This window comes from Eurosta solidaginis, chromosome 5 (assembly GCF_040869045.1).
Source record: "Eurosta solidaginis isolate ZX-2024a chromosome 5, ASM4086904v1, whole genome shotgun sequence".
Classification (NCBI taxonomy): Eukaryota; Metazoa; Arthropoda; class Insecta; order Diptera; family Tephritidae; genus Eurosta; species Eurosta solidaginis.
Genome location: NC_090323.1, coordinates 109593478 through 109610325, shown reverse-complemented (window position 1 = coordinate 109610325; position 16848 = coordinate 109593478). Strand labels below are relative to the sequence as shown.

At 36.6% G+C, this 16848-nt stretch overlaps 1 protein-coding gene across 5 annotated transcripts in view; it reads right to left on the bottom strand.

Moving 5' to 3' along the window:
* LOC137233476 (uncharacterized) overlaps window positions 1-16848 on the bottom strand; it is an 807788-nt gene that overhangs the window by 537837 nt on the left and 253103 nt on the right. The gene's annotated exons all lie outside the window — the stretch shown is intronic.

Here is a 16848-nt window from a genome sequence, read left to right as displayed (position 1 = left end):
TGTATGCAAACTAGTCCCTCAATTTTTGAGATATCTTGATAAAATTTGGTGAGCGGGTGTATTTGGGTGTCCGATTAGACATTTTTCGGAACCGACCGGATCGGACCACTATAGCATATATCCTCCATACAACCGATTTTTCAGAAAAAGAGGATTTTTGTAATATCTTACCCAATTTAACAGATTGAAGCTTCAAACTTCACCATATACTTTCGTATATTACACATATTGTTGCCTGAAAAAATTTATGAGATCGGTCGTATATATAGTATATATCCCCCACAACCGATTGTTCAGATAAGGAACTTTTCGTAATTACTGCCCTATTTTAAGAGCTAGAAGCTTCAAATTTCAACGAATGCTGACGTATATAACATATTTTTTTTTGTCTGAAAAAATCATAAAGATCGGTGGTATATATAGTATATATATGGTGGTATATATAGTATATATATAGTATATATATATAGTATATATATATATATATACATTCGCAAATTTTAGCCCCATTTTAACAGCTAGAAGCTTCAAATTTCACCGAATATTTACGTATATAGCATATATTGTTGTCTGAAAAAATCATAGAGGTCGGTTGTATATATAGTATATATCTCACACAACCGATTGTTCAGATAAGAAACTTTTCGCAATTTCTACCCCATTTTAACAGTTATAAGCTTCAAATTTCACCGATTGCTTACGTATATAGTATGTATTGTTGTGTCAAAAAATCATAGAGATCGGTGATATATATAATATATATATGATGGTATATATAGTATATATATATAGTATATATATATTTTTTATACGATTTCGGCCCCATTTTAACAGCTAGAAGCTTCAAATTTCACCAATTGCTTACGTGTATAGCATATATTGATGTCTGAAAAAATCATTGAGATCGGTGGTATACATAGTATATATCTCATACAACCGATTGTTCAGATAAGAAACTTTGCGCAATTTCTGCCCCGTTTTAACAGTTAGAAGCTTCAAATTTCACAAAATGCTTACGTATATAGCATATATTGATGTCTGAAAAAATCATAGAGATCGGTGGTATATATATTATATACTTCATATAAACTGTCATTTTGACCCCTTTTTTACGGCTAGAAGCTTCAAAATTCATCAAATTTCATCAAATAGTTACGTTTACGTCATATATTTTTCAAATACGTGATTCGTAGTCATAGTTTTCACATGCAGACCACAAAAAACGTGAAGCTTTGCATCCTCACACAGATTACCTACCTATTTTTTATTTTATATTTATCTTAAAAATCGTTTAGATATGTTCAAATTTCACCAAATGCTTACGTGTATAGCATATATTGTTGTCTGAGAAAATCATAGATACCGGTGGTATATATAGTATATATCCCATACAACCGATTGTTCAGATAAGAAACTTTGCGCAATTTCTTCCCCATTTTAACAGTTATAAGCTTCAAATTTCACCGATTGCTTACGTATATAGTATGTATTGTTGTGTCAAAAAATCATAGAGATCGGTGATATATATAATATATATATGATGGTATATATAGTATATATATATAGTATATATATTTTTTTTTACGATTTCGGCCCCATTTTAACAGCTAGAAGCTTCAAATTTCACCAACTGCTTACGTGTATACCATATATTGATGTCTGAAAAAATCATTGAGATCGGTGGTATACATAGTATATCTCATACAACCGATTGTTCAGATAAGAAACTTTGCGCAATTTCTGCCCCGTTTTAACAGTTAGAAGCTTCAAATTTCACAAAATGCTTACGTATATAGCATATATTGTTGTCTGAAAAAATCATAGAGATCGGTGGTATATATATTATATACTTCATATAAACTGTCATTTTGACCCCTTTTTTACGGCTAGAAGCTTCAAAATTCATCAAATTTCATCAAATAGTTACGTTTACGTCATATATTTTTCAAATACGTGATTCGTAGTCATAGTTTTTACATGCAGACCACAAAAAACGTGAAGCTTTGCCTCCTCACACAGATTACCTACCTATTTTTTATTTTATATTTATCTTAAAATCGTTTAGATATGTTCAAATTTCACCAAATGCTTACGTGTATAGCATATATTGTTGTCTGAAAAAATCATTGAGATCGGTGGTATATATCTCATACAACCGATTGTTCAGTTAAAAAACTTTGCGCAATTTCTTTTTAACAGCTAGACGCTTCAGTGGCTGAAATCATATCTAAGTAATAGATGGTGTGCCGTCTCTATTGATGGGGTATCATCAGATCCCTTTTTGGCGACATCGGGCGTCCCGCAGGGTAGTATTTTGGGACCATTACTTTTTATTTTATTCATCAATGACATTAGCTCATGCTTCTCTTACGCTAGATTTCTGTTGTACGCCGATGATCTTAAAGTTTACTCTGTTGTAAATTCCGCAAACGATATGTTTAATCTTCAAGCTGATATTGATAAACTTTACTCCTGGTGCATTAGATCTCATCTTTCACTAAATATAAATAAATGCTTCCACGTAACCTACTCAAAATCTCGTTCAAATCTCAACAGTTCGTTTAGTATCGCAAACAGTACGTTGCAGACTGTTGAAAAAATCAAAGATCTTGGGGTTGTATTTGATACAAAATTTATGTTCGTGAACCATATTGATTGCATCATTGCCAAGGCATATGCTATGCTAGGCTTCATTCGGCGCAATAGTTCGGAGTTTTCTGACCCGTATACTTTAAAAGTACTCTACTCCTCATTCGTGCGTTCTCATCTTGAGTATGCTACCATCATTTGGAGACCTTACCAACAATTCTCAAGCAACAGGCTTGAGTTCAAAAGTTGTTCTTAAGTATGCTTTACGGTCATTAAGGTTTACATACCCTCTTCATCCATATACTGCTCGTTTACTTCTTTTGAATCTTAAATCCCTGGAAGCCAGGAGATCTATTCTCTTCTTGACTTTCTTGTTTGGCATTATCCACGGAGATGTAGACTGCGCTGACCTTCTTGTGGAAATTAATTTTAATGTTCCAAGGAGGGATCTTCGTAATGTTTGCCCGTTTAATGGTATCAATATTAGAACCAATTATGGTAGGAATGCGCCAATTGCACGTGCCCTGAACGAATTCAATAAGATTTCATCTTCTATTGAGCTTGATTTTTCTATGTGTAGGGACGCTTTTATAAATATTTTAAAGTCAGCTATTTAATTGTTTTTAATTTTTTTGTTATAAGAACTTATTATTTATTGTAAACTATATATTTACATGTATATTTTGTTATCTTTGTGTTAATACTTTTTGTATCTACCATTATTGGCAGTCTGTAAGACCTGTATCTTCATAGACTGAATAAATAAATAAATAAAAAGGGGTGTCTATTTATTTATGCGAGAGACTGTACATATGTACATACATATTTTGTATTTATTTGAGTATTTATCCTGGCACTACAATTTTTACAAAATTATTTTATAGTACCAGTCAGGAATGTAAAAGTGAATTACAATAATAATAATAACAATGTAAATAATTAAATTAATTATGTGAAAATTACTTATTACAAAAACATAAAAGTAAAGTATCATACAAAGTAGAAAAGACAATAGATTTAAATTAAATAAAACCTGATCCAACAAAAAGTTATAGGGTAGCTTATCTTTTATAATTATGTTATTATTCGCTATCATCACTTTCATTCGATGAGTCACTTGTGGAATAGTCATGAGCATCAGCAACACTACTGTGAAAGCTTGAAACAACTGGGGTATTCATTGACTCCTCAACATTATCGGGGACAGTAAATTTAAGACTTCTGAGGTCAGACTTTTAATTTTTTTTTAGGTATCTCCCTAAAACTGTTAACTAAAGGATCCCATGTTATAAGCAACATATTCATAAGATCTCTATTCGTGGCTTCACGTGACTGCTTTTGTTTGTTATCATCCCTGAATCGTCTCAAACCTTTGTTACGGGCTTCCTGTGCTTCCTCAGAAAGTTGACTAATAGGTAAAATTGCTAATTTTGTAATATCAGTACTATGCACTTAGATTTTATGAACTGTAACAGGCATATTAAATAATGGATAGAGACCTATGTAATGTTTTTTAGTCTCGACCGCAAATTTTTCAAATCTTTGGATATTTATATTGTACCCAGATGCTAATGCGCGAAGGAGAGTGTCGAATTGTTTGATAAGCGTTACATCCAATCCCGCTATCTCAGCACTAGCCTCAGAATTTTCGAAAAACCTACGAGCAGTGTTGCCGTTATTGGTATTGCCGAAACCTGGTTTTGGTTTATCTACTATCAATCCAAGTACACTTTTAAATTTATTCTGGATTTCGTTGGAACGTAGCTTTCCAGGGTGGGGCCGTGTGTAGAAGTCCACGAAAGTGGGGAAAGCTTCTGACCGCCATTCACCTGGGAATGGCCAGAGCGATTCTTTTGCATGCGGTTCAAGCAGCTCACTACTGCCGGTCGCTTGCGGCCAAGTATCCTCTGGGTAGCCGCTAAACACCCGTTTAGCGGTGAGCTAATGTGAGAAGGCGACAACCTGGCTAGGCCACTCTGACATAATCGGTTTAAGGGCTAGCCGGGGGAGATTTCATCGGCAGCGTCTGTACACCTCTAGGTACGGCTGCAAGCGGGCGTCTGTCTTGGAGCAAGCGGCTCGCTATATAAACGTGCCAAGTAATATTTTCACCCCCGCTGAGCGGGTTGTGCGCTGGGCTTGGGACCCGCCACGTAAAACCATACTCCAATGAAATATAACAACAAGCCTCGGATAAATACACTCTCTATTGATGACGACCATGGCAAACGTTTGAAGAACAATGAATTGAGGGCATGCACCTGGAACGTCCGCTCCCTGAATGGGATTGGTGCAGATGCCCGGCTGGTTGATGTCCTCGTCAAAGCAAAATCTGACATCACCGCCATCCAAGAAATGCGTTGGACGAAGCAAGGAAGAAAGAAGATCAAAAATTGTGACATATTTTGGAGTGGCCATGCGAATAAGCGCAGTTTCGGCGTCGGATTCGTGGTGGGAGAGAGACTTTGTCGCCAAGTGCTGGCGTTCACGCCTGTGGACGAGCGTCTCGCCGCTATTCGAATAAAAGCAAAATTTTTTAATATATCATTCATCTGCGCCCATGCGCCGACAGAGGAGAAAGACGATGAGGTGAAAGACACTTTTTATGAACAATTAGAACGCACATACGAGCGCTGCCCCCGTCATGATATAAAAGTCGTGCTTGGCGACTTTAACGCCAGGGTGGGCAAAGAAGGTGTTTTTGGCCCTACAGTCGGAAAGTTCAGCCTACACAATGAAACTTCTCCTAACGGACTGAGGCTGATTGACTTTGCCGGTGCTCGAAACATGGTCATATCAAGCACGAGGTTCATGCATAAAAAGATACATCAAGCTACATGGCTGTCTCCTGATCGAAATACTCGCAATCAGATCGATCACGTTGTGATAGACGGACGGCATGCCTCCATGTTTTAGATGTGCGAACGATCCGAGGACCTAACATCGATTCGGACCATTATCTCGTTGCAGCCAAAATACGCACCCGCCTCAACGCGGCTAAAAACAAGGAACAAAAAACACAAGGAAAGCTAGACGTCGAAAAGCTTCAATCACAACAGACTGCCAATGATTTCGCAACTCGACTCTCACACCTGCTCTCTGAGGGCACAACTCATCCTGAAGGAATACAGGAGCAGTGGGAGCATATCTCCAAAGCACTTCATACTGCCGCCGAGGAAAAAATTGGTTACCGGCGGCCACGAAAAAACAACTGGTATGATGAAGAATGCCGCGTTGCAACCGAAAGAAAAGACGCTGCCTACAGGGCTACGTTAAAAGCGAGCGCGACAAGAGGAGTGTGTGAACGCTATCGTGAGTTGAAAAGGGAAGCGAGACGCCTTTTCAGGAAGAAAAAAGCAGAAGCAGAAAGGCGTGAGTGCGAGGAGCTTGAGCTGCTAGCCACCAGGAATAACGCCCGAAAATTCTACCAAAAAATACGGCGACAGACGGAAGGTTTTAAGACCGGGGCAAACTCCTGTAGGAATGAAAACGGCGACCTTGTAACTGATGTCCATAGAGTGCTTAGATTATGGAGGGAACACTTCTCTGCTCTCCTAAATGGAGGCAGCAATTCACCGCGCAGAGATGAAGAACCCGATCCCGCAATCGATGATGATGGAATATATGTCCCCCCGCCCGATTATGACGAAGTTAGAATAGCAATAACCAGATTGAAAAACAACAAGGCCGTGGGCGCTGATGGATTGCCTGCGGAGCTATTCAAGTTCGGCGGCGAGGAGTTGGTAAGGCGCATGCAGCAGCTTCTTAGCAAAATATGGGCGGACGAAAGCATGCCCGACGGTTGGAATCTAAGTGTTCTTTGCCCAGTCCACAAGAAGGGGGATACTGCAAAATGCACCAACTATCGTGGAATCAGCCTTCTTAATATCGCATATAAGGTCCTTTCAAGTGTATTGTGCGAAAGATTGAAGCCCACCGTGAACCGGCTGATTGGACCTTATCAGTGCGGCTTCAGACCTGGTAAATCTACCATCGACCAGATTTTCACAATGCGCCAAATCTTGGAAAAAACCCGTGAAAAGAGAATCGACACACATCACCTCTTCGTCGACTTTAAAGCCGTCTTCGACAGCACGAAAAGGAGCTGCCTATATGCCGCTATGTCTGAATTTGGTTTCCCCGCAAAACTTATACGGCTGTGCAAAATGACGTTAAGCAACACCATCAGCTCAGTCAGAATTGGGAAGGACCTCTCCGAGCCGTTCGAAACTAAACGAGGTTTCAGACAGGGTGACCCCCTATCGTGCGATTGCTTTAATTTGATGCTGGAGAAAATTATACTAGCTGCAGAACTTAACCGCACTGGAACAATATACTATAAAAGCGTGCAATTACTGGCATATGCTGATGACATTGATATCATCGGCCTAAACACCCGCGCTGTTAGTTCTGCTTACTCCAAGCTGGAAAAAGAAGCGGTAAAGATGGGTTTGATGGTGAATGAGGACAAAACGAAGTACCTGCTGTCATCGAGCAAAGAGTCAGCGCATATGCGCCTTGGCAACCACGCTACTGTTGGCAGCCATAATTTCGAAATAGTAAAAGACTTCGTTTATTTGGGAACCAGCATCAACATTAGCAACAACATCAGCATTGAAATCCAGCGAAGAATCAATCTTGCCAATAAATGCTACTTTGGACTAGGTAGGCAATTGAAAAGTAAGGTCCTCTCTCGGCGAACGAAAATCATACTCTACAAGTCACTTATCGTACCCGTCCTGCTATATGGGCAGAAGCATGGACCATGACAACAGCAGATGAAGCGGCTTTGGGAGTGTTCGAGAGAAAAGTTCTTCGAAAGATTTATGGACCTCTACGCGTTGGCGATGGCGAGTACCGAAGAAGATTTAATGATGAGCTGTACGAGCTATACGCAGACATCAACATAGTCCAGCGAATTAAAACGCAGCGGCTGCGCTGGCTAGGCCATGTTATGCGAATGAAAGATGATGCTCCGGCCAAGAAAGTGTTTCTATCGGAACCCGCCTATGGAAGCAGAGGTAGAGGGCGGCCCCCACTCCGTTGGAAGGACCAGGTGGAAAACGATTTAAACTCCCTTGGTGTGACCAATTGGCGCCGGTTGGCGGAGCGAAGGAGCGACTGGCGCGCCTTGTTGGACGGCCATAACCGTTTAGACGGTTAAGCGCCAATTAAGTAAGTAAGTAAGTAAGTAGCTTTCCACTCTCTTTATCTGCCTCATTCCTAAGCTGCCATTTTTTTACTTCGAGGCGATAACTTATGTGAAGCAAGCATTCAAAACATCTTATCCATGTATGGAGAGTAGACAAACCAAAACCAAGATTATCTCGGTTAGGCGTAAAGTCCCGTAACTCATTATTCATATCTTTTGGAGTGTCACCACAAATATAACACTTTTGTGTGGAAGAACTTTCAGTAAAAGCATTGCAAACTTTTCCGTCAATCATTGTTAGAAGCATATTGTGATTTACGGAAACTTCGTATTCTTCGAGCATGTTCTTTGTTGGCAACAACGCATTTATTTCCTCTAAAACTTTGTTCGTTTCAAAAACAATAAAATCTTTTGTTTCTTTAGAAAAAATAAATTTAATTGGACGACAATACATGGTAGAAGAAGGTCGAGGATTCTGCCAAACAATGATACCTTTTTCATCCTGTAATTGAAGAGGAACGAAAGAAATTATAAACAAAAACTCATCAGTGTCAGAACTGCATGTAAACTTTTGCTTATATGTGCTATGGCCAGAGCTTCCATCGCAACCCCACTTGCTGATTAAAGTATACGTCAAGTTTGTGGGTAATAAACTAACAAAAAGACTTCTTAATTTGCTAAAACTAAACGCTCAACAGTTTTATCTAATACGGACTGGACTTTAATTTCCACACGTGTTTCAGCCACATCAATTTCATTTGGATAGCATTCTGCCTTAGCTTTTCTTAGACTATAAAATGATGGATAAACCTTATGGCCTGCCTTGATGCTCCACTTCCGAGTCGTTTTGTACCCATGAGTCGTCGACGTATGCTAAAGCTTCTACATTGCTCAGCCATCTTGCATCTGGCTCACATGTCATCTTTTTGCCGGATATTTGAGTGGTTTCCTGTGATTTTTTTTATAATGTTAGCAACATTTCTGTTGCCGGACATACGCGTTGATACTTCTGCCGCATAAAGTAACTCACTAGGACTTCTAGATTGCAAGCGGCCATCCACTCGACGCCGTTTGCTTTTTTCACTGCAGCTAACAAAGTCCTTCTTTCGTCTTCCGGGGCCGGGGTTAACTGAAGAAGTGGTTGGTTGGTATGATGGCAACTTTAAATCCACCGTTATTGTAAATGTGAAGTCTGGACCCGGAAGCCACTCCGAGTTTTTATTCAAAAATCGCTCCTTATGTCTTCCAGAAGTATTCCACTTTTGATCCAGCTTCGACGAATGTGCCGATATTTGTAAGCTTAAACTTTTTATCGAATACTCGGCTGCTTCACTTATATCGTACATAAGTACAACAAAACTAAATAATTCTTTATATCTGGTTTCCTTCGAATGTTGAACCCAAATGTCAAAAAACTCCGTTCTTGGTACGGTTATATCTAAACTGCTTTGTGTTGTTGATTTTCCGACAGGGTGAATAGTTGATGATTGTTGTGCTGCCATCTTAAGTGTCGTTGATCGTTCTGATTTGTTATCAGTTGTGCAGTATTTATATTACATTCAGGTATTGGCGTAGATGCCCAAATGGGGTTGTTTTGTGTAGCGTTCCTGTGTGGTTATACCTGCATTAGGATTGCTTTGTATGTACCTGTTTTTATGCCTTGGTGACTAGTGCGGTAGGTTGTGGCAGGTAGAAGTCAGTGATCTTCGCCTTTTTGCTTTTGGTGTGCTCTTGTTGACCTTGCGCGTTTATTTTTGTGTGTTTTATGGCCACGTGTTTGTTCCCTGTACCTGGGAATTGCTGGCCGTTTGTGGATCAGCTTTAAAGGTTCAAATATCTCGTCGGAGTTGGTACGTACATACATCCTATTTTATATGTAGAGAAAACTAAAAAACACTAAAAAAAAAATTTAAAATAGATGTGCAAAGAATTCGCAATGGTTTTTTCTTTCGACTATTAGAGAATACTTGCGACTATAACATATGTAAAATTTAGCCCGGATGTCCGCGGATGTATGTAACTTTTTTGTCCCTAAAGTTATAAATATAGAGAAAAAATACCTTTTCTTCTTAATAACGGATTGCTAAATATATTGAAAATACTCTAATTGCGAAAGATTTACTATTAAAAATTTTACTTACCTTCGAGCTTAGAATCCATCAGAAAAATTATATAAAAGTGTACAAATAAAAGAAATATGAAGCTTAATATTCAACAAGAATTTTGCAAATTAATCAATGCATTTTACGGCCACTCCTGCCTTCTTACTTCAATTACTCAATACATATGAGCAAAAATATCAAAAAAAAAGCGAAAATCCCGTTATTTTGTTTGTTTTCTTTCATTTCTCATTACACTTTTCTTGAAATAAGAACTTTGTTTTTGTCTAGCTAGCTTGTTCTACACGAAACACTGTGCAGCGCCCAAAGTTTGGTGATGGTATGGTGTTGAGGTTTTATGCTCAATTTTTAGCAGTTTGCACAGTTCTTCGAATAAGCTATTTTTGTATTCGGTTCCCATATCTGTTATGATTGTTTTCATGCAACCATAAGTCGAAATGAAGTGCTCGAATACAGCTTTAGCAACTGTTATCGCATGTTTGCTTGGGACTGGGATTTCCACCAGGTATTTTGTTAGGTCGCATATAATGGTAATTGCGTATTCGTTTCCATTTTTCGATTTTGGTAATGGTCCGACCGTATCGATTTGTACAGTATCAAAAGCCTTCGGGGGTGTCTCCGTTATTGTCATTGGTTCCTTTATGTGCTTATTAACTTTATTCGTTTTACAGTGGATGCAGTTGTTTACGCATTTCTTTATGTCACTTCTTAGGTTTTTCCAGCTATATTTTTGCTTGATTTTCTTTATCATACAATTTATTCCTGGGTGGCCACGACTAATATGATCGTCATGATATCTTTTATTTTCCCGGGATTTGTCACATATATAACCTCAGGGGTTAGTGCTATTGTTAACTTTTTGTGAACCTTGGTACCTACTTCTATAAATTTGCCTACTCGAGTATAATTATATTTAAACAATTTGTCCCCTAAGGACAACTGTATTTGTACAAGTCTTAAATTGGTGGCTTCTTTTTCAAGCCTGATAAAGAATTGTCCTAAGTCAATTTTATCATCAACAATTAGGTTGCTTGCATTTATAGTGCTACAAATTTTCTTTCCCTTTTTGAAACATATTTTCGGGGGATCGAAAACGAGCCTGACATGTCTTTTTACTTCAAATTTATTTAGCGCTTCGTATATTTTGGGGTTCTCTGTGACTTTCTTCATTTTTAATATTATCTTTAGTATTTTAAGCTGCTGATCTAGTTGTGACTTTCATTATTTTGCTTGCCTCCACTGACATTTCTTTTAAGTTTGTTATGTTAATGCGAGACAATGCGTCCGCGACGTGGTTTTCTTTTCCAGCAATGTACTCCACTTCAAAATCATACTCCTCTAAATCGACTCTTACTCGTGTTAACATAGATGAAGGGCTCTTCATTGAGAAAAGGTATGTTAAAGGGCGGTGGTCGTTTTGAATTAGGAATTTTCTGCCATAGACGTATGGTCTGAAGAAGATTATGGCCCAATGGATTGCTGCTAATTCTTTCTCTATTGTAGCTGGGTCAGTCCAAATGAAATCAACCAGCGAAAGCAAATTTTTACACCCCACTTCCTCAGATTTTCATGAAATTTTTTTTACAGCATTTATGGACAAATATAACAACCCGTATTTTTCAATTTTGCCAAAATCGCTTTAGTAATTTTTTATGAATTTTTATAAATTTTCCATTTTTAGTCGATTTGCGACTTTTTATATTCGGCGACAAAAGGTACTTTTCAGCAAAAAGCCTGTTATGGACTTATTTTTTAATTAAATGCTGTCAAACTTACAATTCTAATTTGAAATTTCAGCAGCATTCTGAAAATGAGGTTAAAAGTAACATAGGTCTTATCTAAATATGTGTTTTCACCCTTTAAAGTTGATATATAGAATTTTTTTTCTCAGCATGGTCTTCTCAATAAATGGCCAAAACTTTTTTCTAACACATGGTACAAAGCTAAGAAAGATGTCATTTAAAAGAAAATGGAAAATACTATCATAGTGCAAAATAGAATTTGTGGGTATTTGATGGTAAGTGACCTAAAAAAAGGCTTGAATCGTTAGATTTCTTGTAATCGGCAACATAAGCAAAAGTCGAATGTGTTTGGGTCTTTAAGGTATTGTTAAAGCATCAAAGCAGTTCAACTATAAAAACATGAATATTGTTCAACTGTAACTGTTGTAGCTTGTTAATTTTAAACTTATCTATCTCTGAGAATTTGAACTATTTACCATCTGAATTATATTTTTTTAATCAAGTTTTTTACTCTAAAATAAAATACTTGGTCGTATACTTTAAAATCGGCGTTTTATCAGGTATTATGTTCAAAAAATTTTATCAATGGGGCAACCTTGATTTTGTAGCTGGAGCTGGTAGCAGAGTACCGTTACAATCATTGAGTGCATTGCGTAAAACAAACAATATTTTAACAGAAGTGAGTTTGGTAACTACAAAAAATTGATAAAAAGTGTTTCTATTTTAAATAACAAAATTGTTGGTAAGTGAAATAATTGTAAAGGATATGAATTTATAAGTTTTGATTAATAAGAGCCACCAGTTTGCTACGATTGGCTAGAGATCGCTATAACAACATTTTTGCCGAATTTTTATCTTAAAGAAGTTTTTTTGTATATATTTATGCGGTGTAGCCACCTTGTGCTATTCCAATTTTTGGACGACTTTGCAACATTTTCCCCAAAAAAAAAACCAGTTTCTGCTCTTATTAATCAAAACTCTTTGCTAGAATTACTAAGCATGAGTTTTTTTAATTAAAACGAATTGGGTTAAGCAAGCAAAAGTACTTACAAACATTTTTTAATATATTTTTAGGGTTTAAACCTAATTGAATAATAGATCTGATTTAAAATGAGTTCTGAAGAATGTTCGACATCTGTATCTGAGGGACAATGTACTGTGGGCCTGATTACAAGTTCTTCTTGTCACAGTCAAGATTTTACTAACAAGAAAGAAAATGAGCTAGTGTTAAATTTGTCAGAGGAAAATCAAGAACTCATTGGTTGGAGGTTAACACAAAACTTACCAACTAGTTCTAACATATGTCTCCACCACTTTCTGTTTTATACAGAATATTATGAAAATTTTCAAGTGTTGTGAGTCCACAAAAAAATTATCAGAGCTTCTTTAAGGCCAATTTCATTGCAATTTGCAAAAGTGGTAAAACACAAAAGGGGAATTATCTTAATTCCTGGTTAAAAGATCTGTGACAACTGTAGGAAAAACATTGTGGCACATGTTGATGAAAATGAACAAGTAATTGAAGATGACATTAATCTTGATACTGGAAATACTGACAATAGTGTACTTACACCAGTAAAACAAAGAAACCTGGACACTCCGTCCACAGCTTTAAAAAAGCATGATTTAAACACAAGTTTGGCAACGGTAGGCGTTTCAGCAATAAAATGAAAATCATTATCGTGTTGGGTATTTTGCGATCAGTTCAAAAATTTTTTTTTATTTTTTATGATTTGTAGGCTAGACTGATATAATTTATGCTGGTGCAAATAAAACGATTAATTGACCTTACGCCCGACGTTTTGCTGAATATTTATACTTTGACCATGAACAAGAAGGAAGATAGCGATAATATTGCCGCAGCATACATGCTTTGTCTAAATAGAAAACAAATTAGTTATGACAAAAACTACCACACAAGGTGGTACTGATAAGTAAATGTTAATATTTTCCGATATTGTTGTAAGTGTAGAATTTTTGTTTACTTTAAAACTACTGTGTTAATTTATATGTATGTGCTTTTCAACATAAAATTTTTTTTTTGTTTATTTAATTTGAAAATTAATAGTGTTGCCCCTGAGGATGCTGACATATTCAGGGAAACGTCGGGCGTAAGGTGAATTAATCGTTTTATTTGCACCAGCATAAATTAGATCAGAAGAGCCTACAAATCATAAAAAATAAAATCATTATCAATGGGATCAAAAGTGAAATTATGCAAAGCGAAAAGTAACTGAATTCAAAATAAAAGTCAAATCAAAGGTTGCCCGTGTCTTGAAACTACCACAGCAAAAATTAGAATCAGATTCGTCATGTTCGTCAATTGAATCTATATCTACTATAGCACAAAAAGCTGAAGACTTGGATTGCCTTGTTGATGCTATAAAAGAAAAACTGAAAATCACTAAAAGTAATCAAGAAAAAATTAAAATTTTGACACTGACGCCCGCCCCAATCGTGGTCGAAGAAAAAAACTGTTAATGAATTTAATGCGACTGACTACACGGTAAGAAAGGCAAAAGAGTTACATCAATCAAAAGGAATACTATGCTTTCCTGAACCAAAGAAAGGTAACCCGGTTCACCTTGATGTAATAGAAAAAGTTGAAGCTCTTTATGAGGACGATGAATTTAGTAGGCAAATGCCAGGTGCAAAAGATAAAGTCAGTATTGAAAATAATGTTTAAAAGCAAAAGAGGTTGATGCTCTGTAATCTTGAGGAACTTTATGCCTCATTTAAAGACAAGTACCCCAATTTCAAAATCGGAATGTCTAAATTTTGTGAACTGAGGCTAAAATGGTGTGTGACAGTGAATCAAAATGGGGTTCATTCTGTATGTGTTTGTTGTATTCACCAAAACCCTGCTTTACTAATAAGTCGCTGGATAAAAGTAAGCTAAAAGATTTAGCTTTGATGTTAATGTGCGATGATATAAAAAGAGAATGCATGTTAAGAATGTGTGACGAATGCCCTAATTCTGAAAGGGTAAATGCGTTTATAGAAAAAGCACTCGAAGATTGTGAAGATGAAGATCAAATAATATTAAAGCAATGGACTAACACTGATCGAAGCCAGCTGCAGACAATGGTTTTGTCACTTCCAGAATACAAGAAACTTTTAAATGAAAAATTAGAAACATTAATTCCTCATTCTTTTATTTCAAAAAAGCAAACACAATATATAAAACAAAGGAAAGAAAGATTGTCTTCAAACGAAATTTTATGCTTTATGGAGGCATTCAAAGTCCACTATGTTTAAAACTAATTAAGCTATATTTAATAAAATTGAACGAGCTTTAACATAAATAAAAGAAAAATGAATTCCATACACTGAAAAAAAAATTCTTAATGTAGCAAAATTCATCGGCCACCCTGTACTACAGAGAATCTGATAGCTCCTTTGTTCTCAGCAATCATTTTGTTTTTTTTATTTAATAATTTGGGAAAAATTTAAACAACGTGACATCAGGACGGACAAGGCGACAGCTGTTTCGATTATACCTTGTAAATCTCTTCAAAGCCTTTTCTCCCGGCAGTGGGAGTCGAACCCGCACTCCTACGATAATTGAAATGGTTATAAACGCATTCAGCTACGTCATGCCTTAGTTGGTGTAAAGTTTTTCCCAATTGCCTTCTTCGCATATATTATCTTCCACACATTACATAATTCGTATGTAGTTATGTGTTGCAGTTATGCCTGTATGTAAGGCGGTTTTCAGAGAAACTTGGTATTTGTTGTTGTTTTTGTTCTATTTATAGAACTACAACGAATTAACCAAATGTTGTCTACTTATATGAGTTAACCGGGGATTGCCCGTATCGCTTTAAATGTATGAAAACATTTATTTCAAGCAATTTTTAATTTTATAATTTATTTAATAATTTGGGAAAAATTTAAACAACGTGAAATCAGGACGGACAAGGCGACAGCGGTTTCGATTATACCTTGTAAATCTCTTCAAAGCCTTTTCTACCGGGAGTGGGAGTCGAACCCGCACTCCTACGATAGTTGAAACGGTTATAAAAGCATTCATCTACGTCATGCCTGAGTTGTTGTAAAGTTTTTACCAATTGCCTTCTTCGCATATATTATCTTCCACACATTACATAATTCGTATGTAGTTATGTGTTGCAGTTATGCCTGTATGTAAGGCGGTTTTCAGAGAAACTTGGTATTTGTTGTTGTTTTTGTTCTATTTATAGAACTACAACGAATTAACCAAATGTTGTCTACTTATATGAGTTAACCGGGGATTGCCCGTATCGCTTTAAATGTATGAAAACATTTATTTCAAGCAATTTTTAATTTTATAATTTATTTAATAATTTGGGAAAAATTTAAACAACGTGACATCAGGACGTACAAGGCGACAGCTGTTTCGATTATACCTTGTAAATCTCTTCAAAGCCTTTTCTCCCGGGAGTGGGAGTCGAACCCGCACTCCTACGATAGTTGAAATGGTTATAAACGCATAAAAACGCAGCTACGTCATGCCTTAGTTGTTGTAAAGTTTTTCCCAATTGCCTTCTTCGCATATATTATCTTCCACACATTACATATTCGTGTGTAGTTATGTGTTGAAGTTATGCCTGTTTGTAAGGCGGTTTTCACGTGGATACACGTGTATTTTTATTTTTTCTCACCTTTCCGAAAAAGTATATTTGGTTCACGGGACAGAACTAAAGATCGTTTTTGTAACGCAGTGTAATAATTAATGAATGAGACGTCATTAATTCAAGTTAATGAAATGTAATAGTGGGTTTTTTATAGAGGGCCCGTAAATTGTTTAGTCCCGGGCCCGGACTTTCTCTCTACGGCCCTGGTGGTATAGGTGGCTCAGTGAAGCGTTCAGTCACTAGAGCCAATCTTCAAAGGACATATACACACATAGAAAAACTATTGTAAAATTAACCAAGAATCGCATGTATCGTAACCAGGAACTTAGGGAAAATTAGCCTACTAAGTTTTTTTGTATCTTAGCAAAAAAAACTTAGTTAAAGCTTTGCAAGCTTTCTTCTTGGGTAAATTTAACGAAGTATGGTATGTTTTGCTATTTTGTTACGAAGTTTCTTGATAAATTTAAACCCTACAACTTAGGTAAATTTCAACGAAAATACTTCGGTAGCTTAACCTCTGAAACTTGTGTAATATTCAACCAAATCGCTTTTGCAGTTTGCACAAGTTTCCTGGTTGTTCTAACTAATATAACTTAGGTGTTATTCTACAAAAAAAACTTTGGTAATTC